Source organism: Lissotriton helveticus, chromosome 3_1 (genome assembly GCF_964261635.1).
Source record: "Lissotriton helveticus chromosome 3_1, aLisHel1.1, whole genome shotgun sequence".
In the NCBI taxonomy this organism is placed as follows: domain Eukaryota; kingdom Metazoa; phylum Chordata; class Amphibia; order Caudata; family Salamandridae; genus Lissotriton; species Lissotriton helveticus.
In genome coordinates, this window is record NC_136061.1 from 1,656,683,197 (window position 1) to 1,656,706,019 (window position 22,823).

The following is a 22,823-nucleotide window of genomic DNA, read 5'->3' on the forward strand; positions in this document are numbered from 1 at the left end:
CAGTGGCGGCCCGAGGCCCCCGTCCCAACGCCCCCCCACCCCCAACTGGGCGCTGTAACTTAGCTGAAAAACACCTTCGTCTCAGTCAGTTCAGGAGGCAGCATTGGTGTCCTTGGAAACCTCCTTGATCGCAGCCGCTTGTTCCTGCGCCACAGTCTCTGGATTCGGTTTGAGGCCTTTCCTGGAGGACCGTCTGCGTCGTATCGTCTGCCAGCCATCGCCGGACAATTGCGAGGGCCCCGACTGGATCCCAGAGGACTGCCCCCCAGTGTCATCCCCCGGTGAGTCTTCCTCCCGCTGGATGCCCAGTAGGGCGCAGGCGTCACGCAGGGATCGGAGCTGGTGAAGGGTTCCGTTCCATTTGAAGATCAGTCGAAAGGGGTGCCCCCAAGAGTACGGGACCCCTTTGTCGCGCAGGAAAGTGGTAGCGACCCTGAACTCCCGTCTTTTCTGCAGGGTGATAGCCGACAAGTCCTGGAAGAGCTCCACTGAGTGGCCCTGAAACCGAAGAGGTTGCTTCAATCGGGCAGCTTTCAAAATGCGTTCCTTGAGGGGGTAATCCGGGAGGAAGGCCAGAATGTCCGGTGGGGGGGCCGACGCCCGGCGGGCCAGGCCCACCCGGTGGGCTCTGTCGATGCGGATCTCAAAGTCCTCACCTTCGTCCAGCACCTCACGGAATAAGGACCGCAGGTAAGTCGCTATGTCGTCCCCCTCCGCTTTAGATGGTACATTGCGAACGCGGATGTTGTTGCGTCTTGAGCGGTTCTCCAGGTCCTCCGTGTGAGTTTGGTGGTCCAGTTGTTGCTCATGAAGTCTGATGATTTCCTGTTGTAATAGGTCCACTTCCTTGCTTCTGGCTTGCACAGTGAGCTCGGACGCAGCTACCCGTTCACCGAGGTCGTCGACTTCACGGCGCAGTTCTTTGTAGTCTCCCGCCATCTCCTGTCTAAGCGCATGAATGTCCTCTTTGAGAGAGGTGAAGAGGGCCTCCATGAACGCCTTGGTCGCCGGAGTTTCCCCTTCGTCTGGGACTCTCCCCTTAGGCGGGTTAGGTTGAGGTGGCTTATCGGGGCTTTTGTCTGCCTTGGAGGAACCTTTAGTTAGCAAGTCAGTGATGGTGCGGTTACCTTTGCGGCTAGAGGAAGCCATGTTCTAGGCCGTTGGGAGTCCAGCTGTCGGCTTGGCCGCGTCTCAAGCACCAGCGATGCCGCCCACGATGGAGGGCCCAAGAGGGTAAGGGTCGTCGTGGGCAAAGTGGCCGTCTATGAGGCGGGTGATGGACGATCGCAGATGTCGCTACCTTGCGCCTCCTCGGCGCGTGGCCCACTCAGGGCACCAGGATCCACGCTTCTGCCCGCCTGGCCCCGGTCTCCGCTGTCCCCGAGGGTCCCAGCCCCTCCGCTCCGAGGCCTCCAGCAAGGGGTTCCGCGGCGCAGCGGTGCGTGGGCCTTCCTTTCCAGCCCCTCAGTGTCGGTCCCTCGAGGCTCCAGACCGCCACCCGGGGAGGGCTTTGTGGGTCAATGCCGCCGTGCGGCTGGCGTCCGCTTCGCTGGGCCCAGGCCTCACTCCCCCCGGCACGAGCTCCTCAGGTTGATTCCTAGCGCTGGAGCACCCTCACCAGGCCCTGGCGCTAGCCCACGCTGCAGGCCCTCCCAGCCGAGTCCTCCGCTCTCCGGGGCTGGTCCTGTTCGGTTGGGCCTCGTGGCGCCTCTCCCTCAATCGCGGCTGTGAGGTGCTGGGCTCGGGTCCGCTCCGCACCGGGGGCTCGATTGGCCGGCCCCCGAGTCGCCGCCCCCGCCACCAGCTGCTCCCGCCACTCACTTGCGTTTGCGGTCGCCCCCTCCGGGTCTGGGTAGGCCCAAGCCGGGGCCTCAGGAAGTCTCGCCGGCCGTCTCGCTGCGCCTCCGGCGCTCCGGTCCGCGTTCCCGCGGCTCGCTGCAGGGCCGCTGCTCCACGCCGCCCTTATTCTCTTCTTTTCGGCAGAAAGTCGACCCGCCGGGGAGTTTCACGGCCGCGCCACTGCTCCGCGGCTCCTGCGCCGATGGCGCCCCTAGAGGCGGGATGGCCGCCTCCTCCACCGAGCGAGGTCTGCACCCTCTCCAGCCGTCCGCCGGTGCCCCCAGGCTCTCCGCCGTTGGTGCGCTAGCGTCTGGCAGTTGTCTAGAGGTTCATATGATATGAGGGTGGGCTGTTAAGGGTGGTCGGGGGATTGGGACGAGGAGCCTCCGCAAAACACGTCTCCTCAGGCTGCCATCTTGGCCACGCCCCCGTTACGGTACTTTTTGACATGCATAGTTACTGAAACACTTTTTTGTTTTATCTTTTTTCAGTTTTTTGTTTTGTCAATAGATGGGAGCTTGTTCTACACTGGTAAAGATAAGAACACTAAAGTTGTCATTGGTGCTGAAGCTGCCCACATTTTTTTTTCTGAATTTCATTTGTCTCTTATTGGTGGGCATTCCGGTATGAACAAAACAAAAAAAGCATTTCCTCCTGATTTTATTGGCCAAATATGACAATTTAAATCGAACAATGGGTGAGTTAGAATTTTTCGTGCTTCTATAAATAATTTTTTTATTAAAATATAATTCTCCATTGTGATAGTCTTATAGGCAATTTTTTTGAACCCATATATTTGTCATTTAATTGTCTCATATTTTAAATGTCATAATATTCTTTTGATCATGGGTCTGTTGTCCCATCCTATGATCTTTTTAATGTTGAATAATTCATAAGTTTTTAAAGAATTTAGATTTAGAGAGATTCTTTAATGTAGAGAGGGTTTCTGTGATGTATCCATTGTGCCATTGTGTGGATAAACATAAACACTGTTTTCAAAGATATGTTACTTCAGAGGGTATGCTTTTTGCATGTACTCCGTCTGCACTTGAGATACAAAGTGAAAACGTTATTTTGAATTTGTTTATTTGGAGACATGTCTTTAAATTGTCCTTGAGATATCTTTATTTTCTATTTTTATATCAAAGAGTGTGATGTTTGCCAAAGGGAACAACCAGCCCTCCAGATTTACTCAGAATTAAAACCAATCAAAGTATGTTCTAAATTCCTTACGTTTTGCATTATTATCTTTCAGCTCATTAGGTATGATTCTAATAAATGAATTAAACATGTGTGATACTTGTATAAAATGATCCATTCTTATTGCAACATTATTTTTTTTTTTTACAGTATTATTGTGTATATTAACAGGTGGAAGAAGCTTGGGAACTTGTAGGAGTGGATTTGATGGGACCTTTACCTACCACTCCTACAGGATACAAATGTATTCTGACTGCAACAGATTATTTTTCTAAATGGGTTGAGGCATTTCCTCTAAAATCAAATACTGCAGCCGAGGTAGCTTCAAGACTGTTGCAAATGTACTTACGCCATGGAAGTCCAAAAAGGGTTCTATCTGATCAAGGCCCGGGAGTTTGTGAATGAAGTGAGTGACCAATCTCGGCCTAACATTTTGATAAAGCAAGGATGATATTTTCTATTTTGCTTGCCAAATATATTTATACATATATAGTATCTTTTTTTAATCAGTCACATTTGAAAGGTATATTTCACCAAATTTTCTGAATCTAATATATAGATATTTTTTTTTCAGGTTAATTCAGAGTTATCAAAGCTCTTAGAAATAGAACTTTCTGTAAGTGCAGCCTATCATCCACAGACAAATGGTTTAGATGAGCGTACTAATGCTAGCATTAAAAGGTAATGCTACTTGTTCTTTTTTTAAAGTTTGTAAGTACTGGAAGGGTTGCTCTCATGCCGGTCTTATCGCATCTGACAGCTTGTCTGATGTGGTCTGACGCTCATCTTTCGCTGCAGTCCAATTGTAAGGGCAAAAAAACTTAATTAATATACTGCCAGTAACAATCATGCCACATGGTAATCTTTTTTAATTTTACAGCACGTTGTCTAAGTACGTGAATGAGCATCAGAACGACTGGGATCTATATTTGGACCATGCATTGCTCGCTTTACGATCGAAGCCACATACTACAACAAAAGTTTCCCCCTTTCAACTTATGTACTCCCACAAAGCAAGATTTCCTAGTGAGATGGCTGATGATCTGGTATGAAATTGTGATTTTGTTTCCAATGTAAAGAATTGTTAAAATGTTGTTTTTTGTTTTCAGTCATTACTCCAATGTATATTTTAATCTGCAAATTTATGTTATGTAATTATACATACATTTAGTTGGTGGATACTTTTTAACTTTTTATAAACAATAAATCTATTTTCGCTGTTCTAATTTTCATGTTTTTTGCATAACATAACATTTATTATAACACAACATTTCTTTAAAAATATGATAGTTGTTTTCTTCATTTTTATGGAATATATATTTTTAAATGGTAAAAATTAGTGATTGAGTTGTATGTTTCCTTTGTTAGCTTGAGTTTGTACTACCAACTGAAAGCGAATATGCAGGCATTATCGCAGAAAAGAAAATTAGAAAAGCAGAGTTGCAGAAGCAGACAAAACAGAATATTGAGGTTGCCCAGGAAAAGCAGAAAGAAAAATATAAAAAGAGAGTTTCAAAGAAATATAAGCTGTGCACCTTCAGAGAAGGAGAGTTAGTGCTTCTGCAAAAATTGCAGGCGAACAACGAGGAAAGGAGGCATTTTGGAGCATAACTTTACTGGACCGTACCGTATTGCCGAAATGCAAGGAAAACGTGTAAAGTTACTCAATGCTAGCAACATGCCTTTACGTAGAATTTATAATCTCGACATGTTGAGGCCTTATAAGTCGAGCGTGAAAGGTAATCTATTGAAGGGTACCTTTTTTTTAAGTAATGGGACAAAATTTGGATGTGTATGGTAATAATGTTCCATTACCTTGTGTAAATGTCTCCTTAATAGATGAAAAGGTACTAGGTTGAGCAAGATAACGTGACTTAGAGTTTCTCCACAAGATATGTTTTGTAAAGTACAGTATTTTATGAAAGGGATTGATGAATACCTATGTTTGTTTGAGTAAGGTTTGTGGTAGGATGTTTGAGTAGTCTGTTTTGTTTTTTTTATGATTTTTTTGTAAACCTTCCAAACATTTTTTGCAGAAAGCATGGCCAATCATGAATCTCCAGCATCTCTTCCATCTCCAGCATCTCTTCCATCTCCAGCATGTCTTCCACCTCCAGCATCTCTTCCACCTCCAGCATCTCTTCCACCTCCAGCATCTCTTCCATCTAAATCCATGAAAAAAGTTTTGGATGTATGGAAGAAACCAGTGAAAGGACGCTTGAAAGCAATAGTGTTGAGCGTCAAATTGTATGATTCTTTTTTTTGTTCACTGAAAACAAACCAATGGATTGTTGATGAGGTTGGTTTCTATAACATGTAAACTCAGTATAGCATGGCTAATGGCTTAGGATGTACACGGTAGTTCCTCTAGTAAAGCTCATGTGTTTTCATTTTTTTTATAGGTAATCGATGCGTACCTTAGCAAAATATGTATGTCAAGAACAAATGTAAGTATATTTTCATCAATAACACAGACAGACATAGCCAAAAAAATTATTATTTATCAATGTGTGTAATGAAATCCTTTTATCTTAACCTTAGTGTTTAGCAATTTCTGCAACAGTGTCGTCCTCTATATTCCCGGGCAATTATCGTTCATCTGTTTTTCGGGTAAATATTTATATCTCTTATTTGACTTTTACACTCTTACTGGTTTTGAGGATTATTACAAATTTGTGATTTATTGAATTAATGTTGGAGTGTAAAATAGACCTAGAGTAACGTTTTTAAGAGTATTAAAAATGTAACATGTCTTCCAAGTGAATTTTGTCCACTTCCAATTTTGATTGAATCGACATTCACATCTTTGAATTTTTGTAAGTGTAATCGTATGAATGTTGGATTTCACTTCAAGTTATCCATGAGCACTTTTTATTCTCTTCCAGGGGATCCTCATCAATAGTCATAAGCATTAGAATATTCCCGCCCATGCGCGGGACCCCGGAAACAATATATTATATGTGCCCCACATATATATAGACATATATATATAAATATATATATATATATATAAAAATAAGCAATTGCAGCCAAATAAAACAATAGAGCTGGAATATGCCGTGAAGAATTTCCACAATACAGTGTATTTTGCATTAGAAACATGAGAAACAACACCAATGCTTGTTTAGAAACTGTTTTAATGCTTAGAAAACAGTAGGAATTCTCATAACACACTGTAAGCATATACAGCTCCCAGGCTGCATTGCAAAATCCCAGTCTAAAAAGACTGAAAAGCTAACCTGTAGCTGAATGTACTAAAACTGACGCTGTGCCTTTAAGGCACCTCAGCCCCTAGCTTCCCATCATGCCTCAGGGGTTACAGTTAGGTCAGTTGTTCTTTCCGGCTCCTTCAGGAAGGACCCTGGATACACAGCTCCACACTTTTCTGCCTTTTTCAGTCAGAAAATCTTCTAGAGAACAATTTTTTGATTTACTTTGACTTTTAACATCAGGGTCAAGTAAATAGCTGCTTAGCAGTCGATTTTTTGAGAGGTTTTCCTGTCAGGATGCCCTCATTATTTGATGATTGCCCTGCTTGTGGCCACAAGAAGGCAAGAACAGACTCTCATGAGGTCTGTATTTTATGTTTGCCAGAGGATCATGATCCTAAAGACTGTTCCCATTGTAAAAATCTGTCTGACAGGACTCTTAAAGACAGAGAGAGGAACAGGCTCTTTGGTCTGGCCCCGAGATCCATGAGAGGAAGATCTACAGAGAGGAAGAGTTCAAAGAGACCCAGAACTCCCTCCAAAGGCAAGTCAGAGCGTCCATCAACCTCAGCGCCGGGCTCGGCGCTGAAAAAACGACATCTGATGGACAGTTCGAGAGAAAAAGCTCCGTCGACGTCGGGACCGGTGTCGATGAGGGAGTCGTCGTCGAAGAGTTCACCGACGACGAAGAAAGATCCGCCGTCGTCAACTAGGCGACGATCGGCGTCGAGAGAAGCCACGAGATCGCCGTCGACGAGAAGATCGGCGTCAAGATTTAAATCGCCTCCGCCGTCGTCAACCAGGCGACGATCGGCGTCGAGGCACAGATCACACCCACCGTCGTCTCAACGTCGACAGGCTTCTAAAAGTGTGACACCTCCGCCGACGTCTCCACGGAGGCGCTCGGCGTCGAGGAGTAGGAACCCCCTCGGACGCTCGCCGTCGAGGAAGGGATCGTCATCGACGGCACGTCGGTGCTCGACGTCGCATGTCAGGTCAACGTCGAAGGCATCGTCGACGACAGGACAACGTCGATTGACTTCTCCGTTGCTGACAGACCAAGGTCGGTCGACGTCGAGACCTCCGTCGACGGCAGGGCAACGCCGTTCGACGTCGAGACCTCCGTCGACGGCAGGGCAACGCCGTTCGACGGCGAGACCTCCGTCGACGGCAGAACGACGCCGTTCGACGTCGAGGGAGAAGACTCCGTCGTCGGCTCGTCACCGCCGATCGACGTCGAGGGGCCACAGGTCAACGTCGAAGCATTCAACGTCGAAGGTGATCACTCCGTCGACTCCGCAGAGGCGTTCGACGTCGAGGGAAAGGCTTTTGAGGCGTCCTCCAACACCGGTGAGACGGAGATCTCCTTCAGTGCCTTCAACAGTCCTAGTGACACAATCTGCTTCGCTCCATTCCTCCTTAAGTGCCTCTGGTTCATCGAGGTCCTCTTCTAGGAGTAGGAGTCCGGTGCAAAAGAGTCCCCAGCGGCGGTACATCACACAGGCAAGACTCTCGCCAAGATGGTATGGTCCGTTGAGTAAATGGAAGGATTCTGGAGCAACGGAGAGACTACAAAGGTACTTGAGTCCAGTCCACAGGTCCCCTCTTCAGCAGCTGGCAGAAGAGGTAGATGGACAGAGTCCTGCCATTCATCGATCACGCTCACGAGAGAGAAGAGCGGACAGATCGCATACCCCCAGGGTCTCCCGATCGCCAAGGGAACAACCCAGATCTCAAACACCGAGAAAGGAGTTACGGACTGAGAGATCGAGACGTTCTCCTCGAAGGGAGGAACGACCTAGGACACCAGTGAGGAAGGGGAATTCTCACCACAGGAGAAGAAGAACTCCATCATCCTCATCTTCTTCTTCATCTAGATCTTCTAAAGGGGATTACTCTCCAACGCTGGCAGACAGTCCTCGATCAAGAGCTTCCCCGCTTGACGACGTCAACACGTATCTGGACGTCTTGCAAAGGGGTGCTCACAAACTTAATATAGAGATGGCTACTCCAGAGGTGTCCGCTACTGTGATTTTTGAGACCCTTCATCACAAATCATATACACGGCCTTTGCTCCCATTGGTTCCAGGGATAATGGACCCAATCAAAGAGGTTTTCCTCACGCCAGCAACGATCAGGGCAGTACCGGCACGTATCCAAAAGAAATATAGGCCGGCCGACTCAGATCCTATCTTTGTTAAAGGAGAGCCTGCGGCGGACTCAGTTATAGTAGCCTCAGCTAGGAAGAATCACACAGTCGCTCCTTCTTCGTCAGTTCCTCCTGACAAAGACAGCAAGACGCAAGATTCTTGGGGACGCAAGGTATGCAGCACAGCAGCTTCATCCCTGAAAGTCTCTAGTGCATCAGCCCTTCTGGGAAGGTAAGATAGAGCCCTATGGGACTCCATGGAATGATTCAAAGGGAAATTGCCCAAGGAAGACCAGAAGGACTTTGAGGAGACAGTGACGGAGGGCTGTTTGGTGGCAAACCAAATGATTAGTTCATCAGCGGATAACGCCCTTCTAGCAGGACATAACTACTCACATGGGATATGTGCGAGGAGATCCTTTTGGCTGCGTTTAACTGGACTCAAACCAGATGCCCAGCAGCGCATCCTCAATCTACCTTTTTCCGGATCTTCACTCTTCGGGGAGCATGCCGATCAGGAAATGGCCCGTATGAAGACTGAGTTAGACACAGTAAAGGCAGTGGCTCTGGAAAAACAGAAAGCGCCGTTCAAACGACGCTTCAAGACCAACAAGAACCGGGGAGGCCAACAGAGGGTTCAAACCCCTCAATGGTCTCAAAACAAGCCACAAGGAAAGCCGCAATACAGAGGAGGAAGGTCGAGCAGAGGCAGAGGCGGACATAATCAGTCCTCTACCACGCCTAGAGGAGGCAAGGCCTGAGCAGTGGCTTCCTCTGGCGCCGTTACCCACTCCAGTGGGAGGAAGTGCTGCACAACACCTGGCAGAGTGGGTCAGCATCACAAAAGATCGGTGGGTGCTGAATATACTGCGCAATGGATATGCGCTACGTTTCCGGAAGAAACCACAACCGATTCCTCCAAAAAAGTCTCGCTCGTACCAACTAGAGCTCCTCAAAAGGGAAGTGAGCGTCCTCTTAAAGAAAAACGCAATCGAAGAGGTACCCTTTTCCCAAAGGGGGAAAGGAGTGTACTCAAGATATTTCCTTGTCCCCAAAAGAGATCAAGAAGGCAAATTCAGACCGATTTTGGATCTTCGACTCCTCAACAAAGGGGTGGTCAAAGAGAAGTTTCGCATGTTGGCACTCCACCAAATATGTCCTCATCTACAAATCGGAGATTGGATGTGTTCGGTGGATTTACAAGACGCGTACTTCCACATTCCTATTACACCAGGTCATCGAAAGTACTTGAGGTTCCTGGTAGGGACCAAGCATTACCAGTTCAAAGTGCTTCCTTTCGGGCTCAAATCCGCACCAAGGGTCTTCACCAAGTGCATGGCAGTGGTAGCGGCGTGTCTACACAAAAAAGGTCTCTTTGTGTACCCATATCTAGACGACTGGCTCCTGAAGAGTCCGTCCCCTCGTCAAGCCACCAAAGACTGTCACCTGTGTCTCCAGCAACTACACAGGCTCGGCCTCCACGTGAACACAGAGAAATCAGTCCTGCAGCCCACGCAAACTATCCACTATCTGGGTGCAGTTCTAGACACAAAGTTAGGAAGAGCGTTTCCTTCGCAGGAGAGACTGTCTTCCATGGGGCAAAAATGCAAAAAGTTACTTCAGTTTCCTCGTCCAAAGGTGCGAGAAGTAGCGTCTCTTTTGGGCTCCATGGCGTCCTGCATCTTCCTAATACCGAACGCCAGGTTGAGGATGCGACCTCTACAAGAGTCTGTGGAGGATCAGTGGGACCAAGCGACTGGAGATTGGGAGGATCGAATCATCCTGTCTCAAGAAGCACTGACCTCAATAAAGTGGTGGACTCGCCCTCGGAATGTCCTGCAGGGAGTCCCTTTTCAGCAACCTCTTCCTTCGCTGTCTGTGGTAACGGACGCATCTCTAGAAGGCTGGGGTGCTCACATGGGTCATCTTCAGATTCAGGGTCGCTGGTCGACCAACCTTCAGACATACCACATCAACATGCTGGAGCTTCGAGCAGTTCATCTGGCGCTCAAAGCGTTCTTTCCAGCAATATCAACGGACAAAATCCTGGTTCAGACGGACAACACTACAACTATGTTCTATCTGAACAAGCAGGGAGGAACTCGATCTCGCCCTCTGTCTCTGGAGGCCCAGACAATCTGGCACTGGCTTCTGGCTCGGGGACTGTCGGTGGTGGCAGTGCACCTTCCAGGCGTGCTAAACGCAAAAGCGGACGCACTCAGCAGGCACTTCGAAGATCAGCCAGACTGGGTGCTACACGACGAAGTAGTCGAAGAACTCTTCCGTTGCTGGGGTCGTCCAGACATAGACTTATTTGCGGACGACGAAAACGCCAAATGCCACGCCTTCGCGTCCAGGTTCCACCGGCCAGGGACGCAAGGGAACGCTCTCCTGCTGGAGTGGACAGAAATGTTCGCTTATGCTTTTCCCCCTCTGGCACTGATTCCGAAGGTGGTGGCCAAGCTCATCAGATCGAGCATGGACATGATCCTAATTGCTCCGGATTGGCCGCGACAATGGTGGTATCCAGACCTGTTACATCTGTCGCTGTGTCCACACAGACGTCTTCCGTGCAGGCCAGACCTGCTGAGCAAGATGAACGGGAGGATCCTGCATCCCAACCTCCTGTCGCTGAACCTGACTGCATGGCTCCTGAGGTCTTGCAATATGGACACTTAAATCTGCCTCCGGAATGTATGAATATTTTAAGAGAGGCAAAGAGACCTTCCACAAGGGCGTCTTATGCGTTCAAGTGGAAACGATTTTTCATTTGGTGTAAGGACCATGGCTTTGATCCCACCAAAGGACAAGAAGAGGTAGTTCTTCCATACCTCCTATACTTAGCGACATCAGGGTTGAAATACGCTTCTATTAGGGTTCATCTATCCGCCATAGTAGCGTACAGAAAATCACCTGCACAAACATCATTTTTTCAAGTCCCAGTGGTGAAAGATTTCCTTCAGGGATTAAAGAAGGTCTATCCCCCTGTGAGAAATCCTTCTCCTCCCTGGGAGTTGAACCTGGTTCTCTCCAGGCTGATGTCTACACCGTTTGAGCCTATACACAAGGCCTCCTTGCAGCATCTCACTTGGAAGGCGGCCTTCTTGGTGGCAATAACCTCTGCGCGCAGGGTTAGCGAGATACAAGCAATCTGCACCAAGGAACCTTACACTGTGTTTCACCACAACAGAGTAGTAATGAGGGCTCACCCATCTTTTCTTCCAAAGGTGGTATCGGATTTTCATATAAATCAAACGATTACCCGTCCTTCGTTCTTTCCTAACCCATCGACCCCAGCTGAGAGGTTGTTGCACTCGTTAGATCTTAAACGGGTGCTAAAGTTTTACCTAGAAAAAACTAAGGATACCAGAAAGACAGACCAACTCTTTGTCAATTATGGTGCTATGAGGACCGGGTTTGCAGCAGCCAAAAGATCCATCTCCAGATGGATTGTCTCTTGTATCAAACTAGCATACCAGCTGGCTGGCAAACCTTTGTTGCAATCACCCAAAGCTCATTCCACTAGAGGGAAAGCAGCCACAATAGCTTTTTTGCATGACATTCCTATGTCTGAAATATGCAAGGCTGCGACATGGAAATCAGTCCATACCTTTACAAGGCATTATTGCCTAGAGTCTGATTCCAGAGCGGATTCTCAAGTAGGGCAAGCCTCCTTGAGAAACCTATTTGGGTAGAATAAGGCCTATTTTTGGGCCTACGGATATGAATGTTATCTGTTGATTCCTTTGCCCGCAGGGATGAGGTGAGGCTCGCTACTCTATTCTAATGCTTATGACTATTGATGAGGATCCCCTGGAAGAGAAGGATTAGTTACTTACCTGTAATCCTAGTTCTCTTCCAGGGGTATCCTCATCAAAGTCATAAGCAACCCTCCCGCCTCCCCGGGCAAAGGACTTTGTTTATTACATAGGAGATGGTTTTTAACCAGTTTTTACCATGGTTTGGTTTTCAGTCTCCGAAAAGAACAACTGACCTAACTGTAACCCCTGAGGCATGATGGGAAGCTAGGGGCTGAGGTGCCTTAAAGGCACAGCGTCAGTTTTAGTACATTCAGCTACAGGTTAGCTTTTCAGTCTTTTTAGACTGGGATTTTGCAATGCAGCCTGGGAGCTGTATATGCTTACAGTGTGTTATGAGAATTTCTACTGTTTTCTAAGCATTAAAACAGTTTCTAAACAAGCATTGGTGTTGTTTCTCATGTTTCTAATGCAAAATACACTGTATTGTGGAAATTCTTCACGGCATATTCCAGCTCTATTGTTTTATTTGGCTGCAATTGCTTATTTTTATTTATATATATATGTCTATATATATGTGGGGCACATATAATATATTCTTTCCGGGGTCCCGTGCATGGGCGGGAATATTCTAATGCTTATGACTTTGATGAGGATACCCCTGGAAGAGAACTAGGATTACAGGTAAGTAACTAATCCTACTCTACAGGTACCGTATGAGAAAATGGAAACTGTTTTTTGCCCGACAAATACTGGTGTTCATTGGATATTTTTGGTAAGTGCAAGTTTTTTCAACATTTATCAGTCCGTTTTTAAAGTTATTGATGAAAGATATGACTGGTTGTAATAGTTTGAAGCGCCGACATTTTTTAAAAATCAATTTTAACAGTCATTTTTTTAAATGATTTTGTTTTTCAATGCATCAAGAGCAGACATCTCTAGCATAACATTTAAAATCTCAATAATAGAGGGGGCGTGGCTAGCTGCCGAGGAGAATGGTCGTGCTCTGAGGCGGCTCCTCAGCCCATACGGCCAAACGACCTCCAAACCTCCGCTAGTGCTGTTGCCTGGCCCGGGGTCGATCAACCATCTGTCTGCACTCCTTCTGTGGCCCCCGGCTGACCTCTGGAGCCTCCTGACCAGCCGGCATCGCCGTGAACGGGTCTCGACGGCCGGAGCCCATCGGCCCAGGATGGCGGCCGCCGCTTAAGCAGTGCCCGAGTGCCCACTACAGAGCGGCTCCGGCCCGCGCCTTATCTCCGGCGCCTCCTAATAACCTGGTCGAGTGTCACAGAAGTGATTCCCAGCAGCTCCAGCCCAGTTTCGGGCCACTGGCTCCCGCGGGTGATGTGAGGGACGACCCGTATCGGCCTCCCCCACCCGCCCGGCTCCAACGTCTAGGCGAGTCCCCGGCTTGGGCCTAGTGCCGGCAACAAGAACATACTCCTGGCTCTGATTTCTTTGGACTTGCCCCACGCCGAGGCACCCGGTCTCGCTCCACAACTGACGGCCTACCTCTGGCCCAGACCCGGAGGATCCCGACGGGGACGAGTTGCTGCACCGGGGGGGCCAGCCGTGACGCCGTAAGTGGACTTCCTGAGGCCTGGTGAGACGCTACCCTTCCTCCCCACCCCCTCGACTCCTGCATACCATGGCTTCAACGATCGGCTGGACAGACTACTGGAAGCTCCGAGGCGGCCCCCGTGATTGACCTGACTGGACGCCTGCTGCTGGCCCACGCTCAGCCTGTCGCCTCTGTGGTGGGGGGTCCTCCTGATTCCCTACTCCTCACCAACATCTTGCTCCACGGGGCACTGCCAGTCGGACCTTGGAAGCTGCGACCCCCTCCTCGACCACAGCTTTGCGAGCGCAGACCACGCTCCTTCGCCTCCCCCAAGTTTCTCAGTGAGGGGCTCCTCCTCCCCCCCCCCACCCTCCTCTATTCCATCAGGATTGCCCCCATGCCTCCCTCGCCACATCCTCCAGCTGGGACCGCAACAACGATGGCCTCCAACAAAGGTACTCGACCCCCCAACCAAAGGCAAATCAATAAACTGTCGTGGGGCTCCAGGGGGGACCCCAAAGATGTGCCTCCAGATGCCACCCTCAAGCCGACAACCCCCCATCCGCAAGGGAAGTCTTCCCCTACATTGGACGACGTTATGGAGGCAATCGCAGGGGTCCGCTCTTCACTCGAAACCCGGATTGATTCAGTGAACTTGGAGGTGACGCTGCTACGTGCCGACCTTCGAAACATGGACTCCAAGGTGAAAGACATTGAGGTTAAAACTCTTGCTCTCGTCGATGACACCTCCACACTACAGCAACAGGTGGCCCATCTGCAGAAACAGCAACGCCAGATGGAGGTGCTCCTGGATGACTATGAGGGACGCGCCCGATGCAATAACCTCCGCATCCTTGGTGTTCCCGAGCGCCTTGAGGAGCCGGCCACAGACCTCTTTGTGGAGAAATTGATCCTCCAACACCTCCAACCGAAGAACCTTTCCAACTATTTCTCCATAGAACGGGCCCACAGAGTTCCTGGGGGCCAGCCGAAGCCGGGCGCTCCTCCCCGCCCCATCGTGGCGGCCCGTGTCTTCAACTTCCGAGACCGAGATGTCATCCTCCAAACAGCACGTGCGGGACCACCTTTGCGAATAGACAATGCACACATCATGATCTTTCCAGATTTCACCGTGAAGGTGCAGGCCCGACGGCGCAGCTTCCTCGAGGTGAAGAAGGCACTCCGGGCACAATCCATCAAGTACGCTATGTTATTCCCCGCGAAACTCCGCGTTGCAGCGGAGGGTAAGACCTGGTTTTTCTAATCTCCTGCTGATGTCTGGGACTGGCTCGAGGGATGGAGACAATCGAACTCCACTCATCACCGACACAGGGGGTCCTCTGATCGCTCCAACGAGGAGGCGCCGCCGGAAAGTCAAGACCTGTTCGTGGACACTGTGCAGGAAGGGTAACGCCGAACAACCCAAATTGGATTGAACAGTTCAGCCGCTCCTCTACGAGCTGCTATGCTCTCCACTATGGCGGTCTGACTCCGCTATCAGACTGACAGTGTACATCAGACCATCTTCCTCAGAATCTCACTGGCCTGAAGCACAATCCACTTCCTACCTCATCCACGTTCCGACTTCTATGTATCCTTTGTGGTTTTTCCTCCACTGGGTCCCCATACCCGTTGTTGTTGCTCGACCTAGTCATATCGCTGTTGAACTCCTCCTGCTTGTGAGAGGGTCACCCTCTCGGAGCCCACAATGAGGGAGGGCACTTGGCCCCGGGGGTCGTTTCACAGGTGCTGTGGAGTACTGGTCGGTAAGCCTGCAGTCATCGGAACTGGTTCTATATATTGCTTCCCCCTATCAAGTGGTTTGCTGATTCCTCAATGATAGACTGAGCGGCGCTCTCTGGTGTGGTCCCTCCGCTCACACTAGTCACCATGAGACCCCGGGCACTGGACCAGCTCCCGTCTAAAACTTATCAATGACTTCTACCATGTGAATGCTTTTGTTTATGTTAGTTGTTTACTTGCACTAGATAACTTCATCCTACTATTGGCCGATGAGGGCACCCTTGGCTCTCCACACTCCTCTCTAATGTTCGGGGGGGGGGCGACAGGCACTCTGCCTAGTTGGGGAGTGGATAGTTCTAAGTCCGCGGGCAAGGACGCAGGGTGGGGGGTTGTTGGGGGGGGTGACAGCAGGGCGGGAGGGACTGGGAGGGATGGGAAATGTTGGGAAGTTGAAGTCGAGACTATTATGGTCTCTGTTCTTGCTTATTCATTGCAGAGGATTCTGGATCGTAGAGCGCGACGAGCAGCGCGCCGCGACCCCACATGCTACTACCGGCGACTTTTTGCCGTTGGACCCGCTTCTATGCTACCTTACACCATCACGGTCTACCTATTACTCACACTTCGGCCTTGCTGGGCCCCTACCAGACTCTAGGGTGACCCACTCCCCTGGAACTCCTGTCTCTGGTCGATATCCTATCCACCACACACCGTCCATCCGTGCACATTCTCACTTGTTTAGACCACCATGATACCCTCTTCGATAACGTCCCTGACCATTATGACGTGGAACGTTAATGGTCTTGGCAATAAGATAAAAAGGGGGGTGGTAATGCAATATCTTAAACGCTGCTCTCCAGACCTGGTCCTCCTCCAAGAGATGCATCTCATGGGTAATGTGTGCTGTGCGCTGAACCGAGGCGGCTATAAATTGCTTGTGCATGCCGGTTTCACCTCCGGATCTAGGGGCACCGGTATTCTGGTGCACAAGAGTGTGGCCCTGACATGCACAAAAACGCGGGCTGATCCCCTCGGTCGGTATGCAGCGATAGAGGCCACCTGGGAAGGCAAACCACTGAATATTGTTTCAGTCTGCATCCCTCCAGCCCTGGGCACGGCTGCACTCCAGACCATACAACACCTAATGCTCGATCTTCCACAGGGACCCCTGCTCATTGGGGGGGATTTCAATATGACAATGGACGATGCCGTAGACAGACACCCCCACCGTCCCTCACACAAGTCCTGTTCAGACCTATCTAACTTTGCACACTTGATGGGGCTCGAGGACCTGTGGCGCCGCTCTCACCCTCACACGTCCTACTATACGCACTACTCCAACGCTCACAATAGCAGCTCTCGTATAGACTACTTATTCTCACCCACTACTGATTTACAATTCTTCCGCCATCTGGAGGGGCTCCCCAGAGGGATCTCCGACCACTCCCCCCTCACGATACAATTCACACATCACCGCCCGAGGGTGCGCGGTCCCATTATAATCGCGCCCTGGCTCTTAAAAATCCCTGACATACACGATAGCCTGCTTGCACACACCGAGTACTACTTCGCCGAAAATGTGGGGTCTGTACCTTCGGCCACAACAATATGGCAGGCATACAAAGCAGTAATCAAAGGTTCAGCGCTAGCCCTTAAGACCGGTTACCTCCGTAACAAATTGAACAATTGTTACATATAGAAGCAGACTTGCTTAACCTGGAATCCCTCCACAACGCGCACCCCACAGACGAGATATCGGCCCGCCTGCAAGCGAAACAAATAGAGTATAGGGCACTGGCCCTTGAAAAAGCGCAAGCCAACCTCCTCAAAACCCGCCACCGGGTTTATGAGCTGGGGGACAGAGCGGGTAAGATGATCGCCTGGCTTGAGAAACGAGAGCAAGGCTCCCGTTGGATCCCGGAATTAACCCTTCCAGACCGCTCTACTGTCACGGACCCGAGCGATATAGCAGAGGCTTTTGCCACCCACTAGGAGGGGGTCTATACCGCCAGAGCCCACTATGGTGAGGAGGAATCCAAATTACTCTTAGCCGAAATGAGCCTCCCCACTCTCTCTGAGTCCGAGGTGCAGGAGCTCGAGGCTGACCTCACAACGGAGGAAGTTCGAAATGCCTTATTCTCTGTTAACTCCGGCAAGGCAATGGGCCCCAATGGCGTCCCTATTGAGTTCCGTAAGGGCATGGCTAGCGAAATCCTTCCGCATCACAAAGCGATGTTCAAGGACAGCTGCGGCGTAGGCTGCTTGCCGCAAGACCAGAGATTGGCCTCGATCGTGGTTATCCGTAAGCCTAATAAGCCGGCTGCTGACTGCAGCTCTTACCGACCTATCTCTCTCATTAACGCTGAAGTAAAGGTCCTTGCCAAGCTCCTAGCCACTAGAATCATGACCGTTCTCCCCGCCCTGGTACACGAAGATCAGTCGGGCTTCCTCCCAGGTCGCAACACTGCGCTCAATCTCCGCCGTGTCCATAATGTCATGAGTAGGATACCACACCTCCGGGAAGACGCAGTTATCCTTTCCCTAGACGCAACACTTGCCTTCGATTCTATCGAATGGTCCTACCTCTTTGAAGTACTCCCTCGTTTTGGTTTTGGCCCTAAATTTATACGGTGGGTTTGGCTACTCTACACTGATCTCTGGGGGCAGGTCTATGTCAACGGTCATAAATCCAGGCGCTTTCCCCTTCACAGAGGTACAAGGCAGGGGTGCCCGCTATCCCCTTTGCTGTTCACCCTCACGCTGGAACCCCTAGCTCACTGGATTAGAACCGATAATTCTATCCGAGGCCTCCGATGGAGTGCTGACATAGTCGATAAGATTTCGCTATACGCAGACGACGTTCTAGTATATCTCTCCTCCCCCAGGTCCTCCCTTAACAGTCTGCTACATGTGATTACTAATTTTGGCAAATACTCGGGCTTCTCCATTAACTGGTCGAAATCAGTGCTATATGTTCTCCATGGTCCACCCCCCCCCTCTCCCGAGAGGCTACTCAGTCGAAATTGCCCACGATGGTTTTAAATATTTGGGGAGTTTTGTCACCCCGGACCCCCACCTGTTCCATGACCGCAACCTTAAAGGCCCACTCCATAAACTCCATACAGACATCTCACATTGGAGGTCGCTTCCCCTTTCTCTCCCTGGCAGAGCCGCCCTATTTAAAATGCTTGCGCTCCCTCGGTTCCTCTATGCTCTACAAAACTGTCCATTTCCGACACCAGACTCCTACTTTAATTTGATCGAAGGCGACCTCCGCCTCCTTCTGTGGGATGGCGGCTCCCCCCGCATTGCCCTCATCTCTCTCACGCAAGGATGGTATGATGGGGGTATCGCCCTCCCTAACATCCGTCTCTACTATTGGGCAACCCAATTGGTCGCCACCAATTCATGGATCTACAGCACACCTACAAACCCTGCCTTCCACTTGGAAAAATACCAGACAAGCTGTGGCGGTTACCTCGAAGCTCTATACGGCAAACACTCCTGTGCTCGTTATATAGGCCAAATGTCCCACACGCTATCCATATGGCACCGCGCAAACAAGCGTCTCGGATGGGCTGACACCTTCACGCTATCCACCCCACTCTGGACCTCATACAGACTAGGCACCCTTTGTCATTGTAGTGGCTTTGATAAATGGGACACAATAGGCATATCCACTATTGGCGACTTACTCCACAAGGGCACACTACTGATGTTCAAAGACCTCCAAAACACATACCACCTGGCGACTTCTGAGACCTTCCGCTACCTCCAAATTAAACACGCCATACTCTCCAACATCCCAGACCTCGCCTCCCTACCACAGTCCTCACCCCTCGAGGATAGACTCTTGTCCAAACCCCTTCAAGCTAAGGTGATCTCTCACACGTACCATAAATTGTGCACCAACATGCCAAATTCTTTTCACCTCCCCTGGGCCAAGTGGCAGACTGACATTGGCAATATGGAGGACGCGGACTGGCAGTCGGCATTGATGTCCCCACGAGAGTAGGCCATTAATCATAGATTCCGCTTGATACAATTGAAAATATTACACAGGACTTACATGTCGGGTCCCCTCTTAGCCAAAATAGGCCGACGTCCATCTGACCTTTGCCTCCGTCAATGTGCCTCTACGGGCACTTTCTATCATATCTTGTGGGAATGCCCGGCAGTCCAAGACCTTTGGAACCGCGCTGTCCTGAAAATGACTGATGCCCTCAAGAAACCGGTCCCTCTGTCTCCCAAATGCGCGCTTCTTACTATATAGGACCCCACTGACCTAACAGCGATAGAACAGCGCTGGGTGAACCTCAGCTTCCTTCTCATAAAGCGTGAGATAGCCATGCAGTGGGGTTCACCACGCAAGCCACTCCTGATTTGGTGGGTGGCTTCAATGGATGTGTGCATGTTGTCAGAAAAATCCGTTTACAAAACTAGGGGTTGTCCCGGAGTCTGGGATAAGAAGTGGGGGCGATGGAATACCTATAGGGGCGATTTATGTACCTCCCGGACGACAGATATGGCTATGACCAGGCAGGTCATCCCTCGGTGAGTTTGGAAATGGTTGCTACCGTGCCGTGCATGCTCTGTGGCGATGAATGCTGACTGCAATGGCTCATATACATGTTTCCTCTGTTTCGATTTGTTATGTTTGTTTACAATGAAAATACCATAGACCTCTGGACTATCCGGTACACGGTTTTGACTATTCTGTGCACACCTAGCTACCACGCCGCCGAACCTCCGAGATGTCGGCTGCATGGCTGTGTTGCTCAGGGAATCTTACTAAGTGCCTGTATGTACCGCAGCCGGCCCTCGGGGTTGTAGGCTCTATGCTGTGTCACTTTAAACTGTGCAATAAAGGTCTTGGAAATAAATAAATAAATAAATAAATAAAATCTCAAAAATAAAAATCTAATTTCTTTTATATGACTTTTTCAGATATTGAAACCTTTTTCAAAGACAATAATAGTTTATGATTCACTGATTGACAAACTTCGGACCTACCAAGACTTTTGCGAAATTGGAGGTACCCTTTCCCTAAAAAAGTTTCCATTAATTATTTAGTACTTTTTATATTGCATAAATATAAAAATGTCAATATGAGTTTTCTTTTTGAAATTGATCATTATTACGGACAAAACTGAAATATTTATTGTTTTGTTCTCATAGACAAACAGAAATATTTAGCATAACCATTCGTATGTCTCTAAAGGGCTTTCCTGCAGGCACTGAAGCATCCCGACTATGAGCTATGGCAGTTAGTGGTAGAATCTAACCAGAAGCAACAGGACAACTCTAATTGTGGTGTTTTTTGCATGCTGGTAATGATACGTCCATTATGGTATTATAAACCTAAATTTGTTGAAGATTCATTACTTTATGTTCATTAATAGCTTACTTCTTTGGAATAGTTGCAAATAGTAAAGAGGGCTTTTAGGGATTACACTTGTGAATGCCAACCAAATGAGGCCATAGTGCCCGTCGGAAGCATATTGATATTCGCCTGTGATTTTTTTCTGTGACCACTAGTATGGTCCTAACACGGTTTGTCCAAGACCTCTGATGATGGCTTTCCAACCCGAATCATATTGAGAACAACTGTTTTTATGTCCATTCAAGTTCAGCTTGGTCATTTGCATAACATATACATTCTTAACTCTGTTTTCAGTTTGCAGATTCTTACATAAGTCAGCATCCAGTTTCAGAGATTTTAATAAATGAAACATTTCTGGAGGAGTATAGATTCAAAATTGCAATGGACTTAATGGAGTCATCAGGTTTGAGTTTAACATTTCATGATAGAAAATGTGTCATACCCTAGTGTTGTCAGAAAGTTTGGATTATTTGGTATTTTTTTTTGTGTTCGAAAATTTTTATAAAAAGGCACAGCATAAATTTTGAACATAGTATTAAATATAGTAAGATATGTCAATTATGTTTGTGAATTTTAAAGTCTGTTCGTTGTCTTGCCTTGTTTTGAACAGTTGTGACTGTCCTATGTACTGGATCAGAATAAACTTGGAAACATGTACCAAATATTTCAAATTAAGTTTACAATTTTTACCATTGCAGTTAAGATGTACATCTATTTTACATTTAGAGTCTGTTCAAAAGTTCTGCGGTATCTGCAACCAAAAAACTTCAGAATTTTTTACGGAAAACTTTATGGTAAATACCCTCAATATGACTAGTTGACGAAGTAAAAAATAACTGATATAAGTACGTAAGGGGTTTGTGGCGGCAATAAATCTCAACTTCACACTTGTGCTGATGGGTCTGATGCAGGGTGGATCCCAGGATAACTGAGGGATTCGAAAGGGGATTTTCTGAGTGTTGGCTCGCTGACTACGCACCCTTCCTAGTAATGGTCTCGTTACCACTTTGCCACTGACTGGGGACAGTGTGAAAAGTGGAACAAGTATGCATTTACAATGTTACAGAAGAATACTGGCACCGGTTGACCATTTCAAGGCAGGGCATTTTCCAAAAGTTTTTTTCGCATACTATGTAAACATATTTAAGTTAGCACATCAAAAACCTATTGACCTGTATACAATCCGAAGAGAATAACACATTTATTTTCACTATCTTCCCAACAGGCACTATGTGAAGAATGCTGCCAATGGATCCACATCGAATGTATTGAAACAAATGCAACATCCTGGTTACCTAATGCCGTTTTCAAATGTACCAAATGTATTTATTGAAAAAGTTACTTTCCTTGGTAAAGATGTGTTCGCATGTCAGCTGTAGATTTACATGCTCTGCATACTCCTGCCATCTAGTGTCCGGATTATCATAAGTTGTATTTCTTTGAAGAAGTCTTTCAAGTCGCGAGTAAGATGACTCCTCCTTTTTTAGTTAGTCCGCTTGGGCATCAACTCCATTGTTAGATTCTATTCCCACAAGGGGTTAATAATGGAGTAAGTAAGTGTAATATAGAGTTGTCCATGCGTACGGTAATTAAATACTAACATAAAACAACCACAGGTATCGGGGGAGGCAGAAGGGCACATGTGAATCAACAGCTCAACATTCCAAGAATAGATGCCGACACTGATAATGGCCCAGATAATACCCCAGTTTGCAGATTCTTACACAAGTCAACAGCCAGAACCAGATATTTTAATAAGTTGTACATTTTGGGAGGATTTTACATTCAAAATTGCAGCCCTTTATTCACTCCGTTCTACAAACACTGCTAATGAAACAAGGATGGGACACACTCCCTTCAGCTGTCACGCCTTGCACAAGCCATTTAGAGGTGGGCCATAGTTCGTCTAACCTTCATACTTAACCAGCTCTTTGAAATAAATCGAGCAACTTTTTGGCTAAGGTGTTGAAACCTTGCT

The 22,823-nt window shown here is 48.3% G+C and overlaps 1 pseudogene; it reads left to right on the forward strand.

The window, feature by feature from the left end:
• Positions 1-4,678: 4,678 nt before the first annotated feature.
• On the forward strand, positions 4,679-21,292 carry LOC144824289 (uncharacterized; annotated as a pseudogene).
• The last annotated feature ends 1,531 nt before the right edge of the window (positions 21,293-22,823 follow it).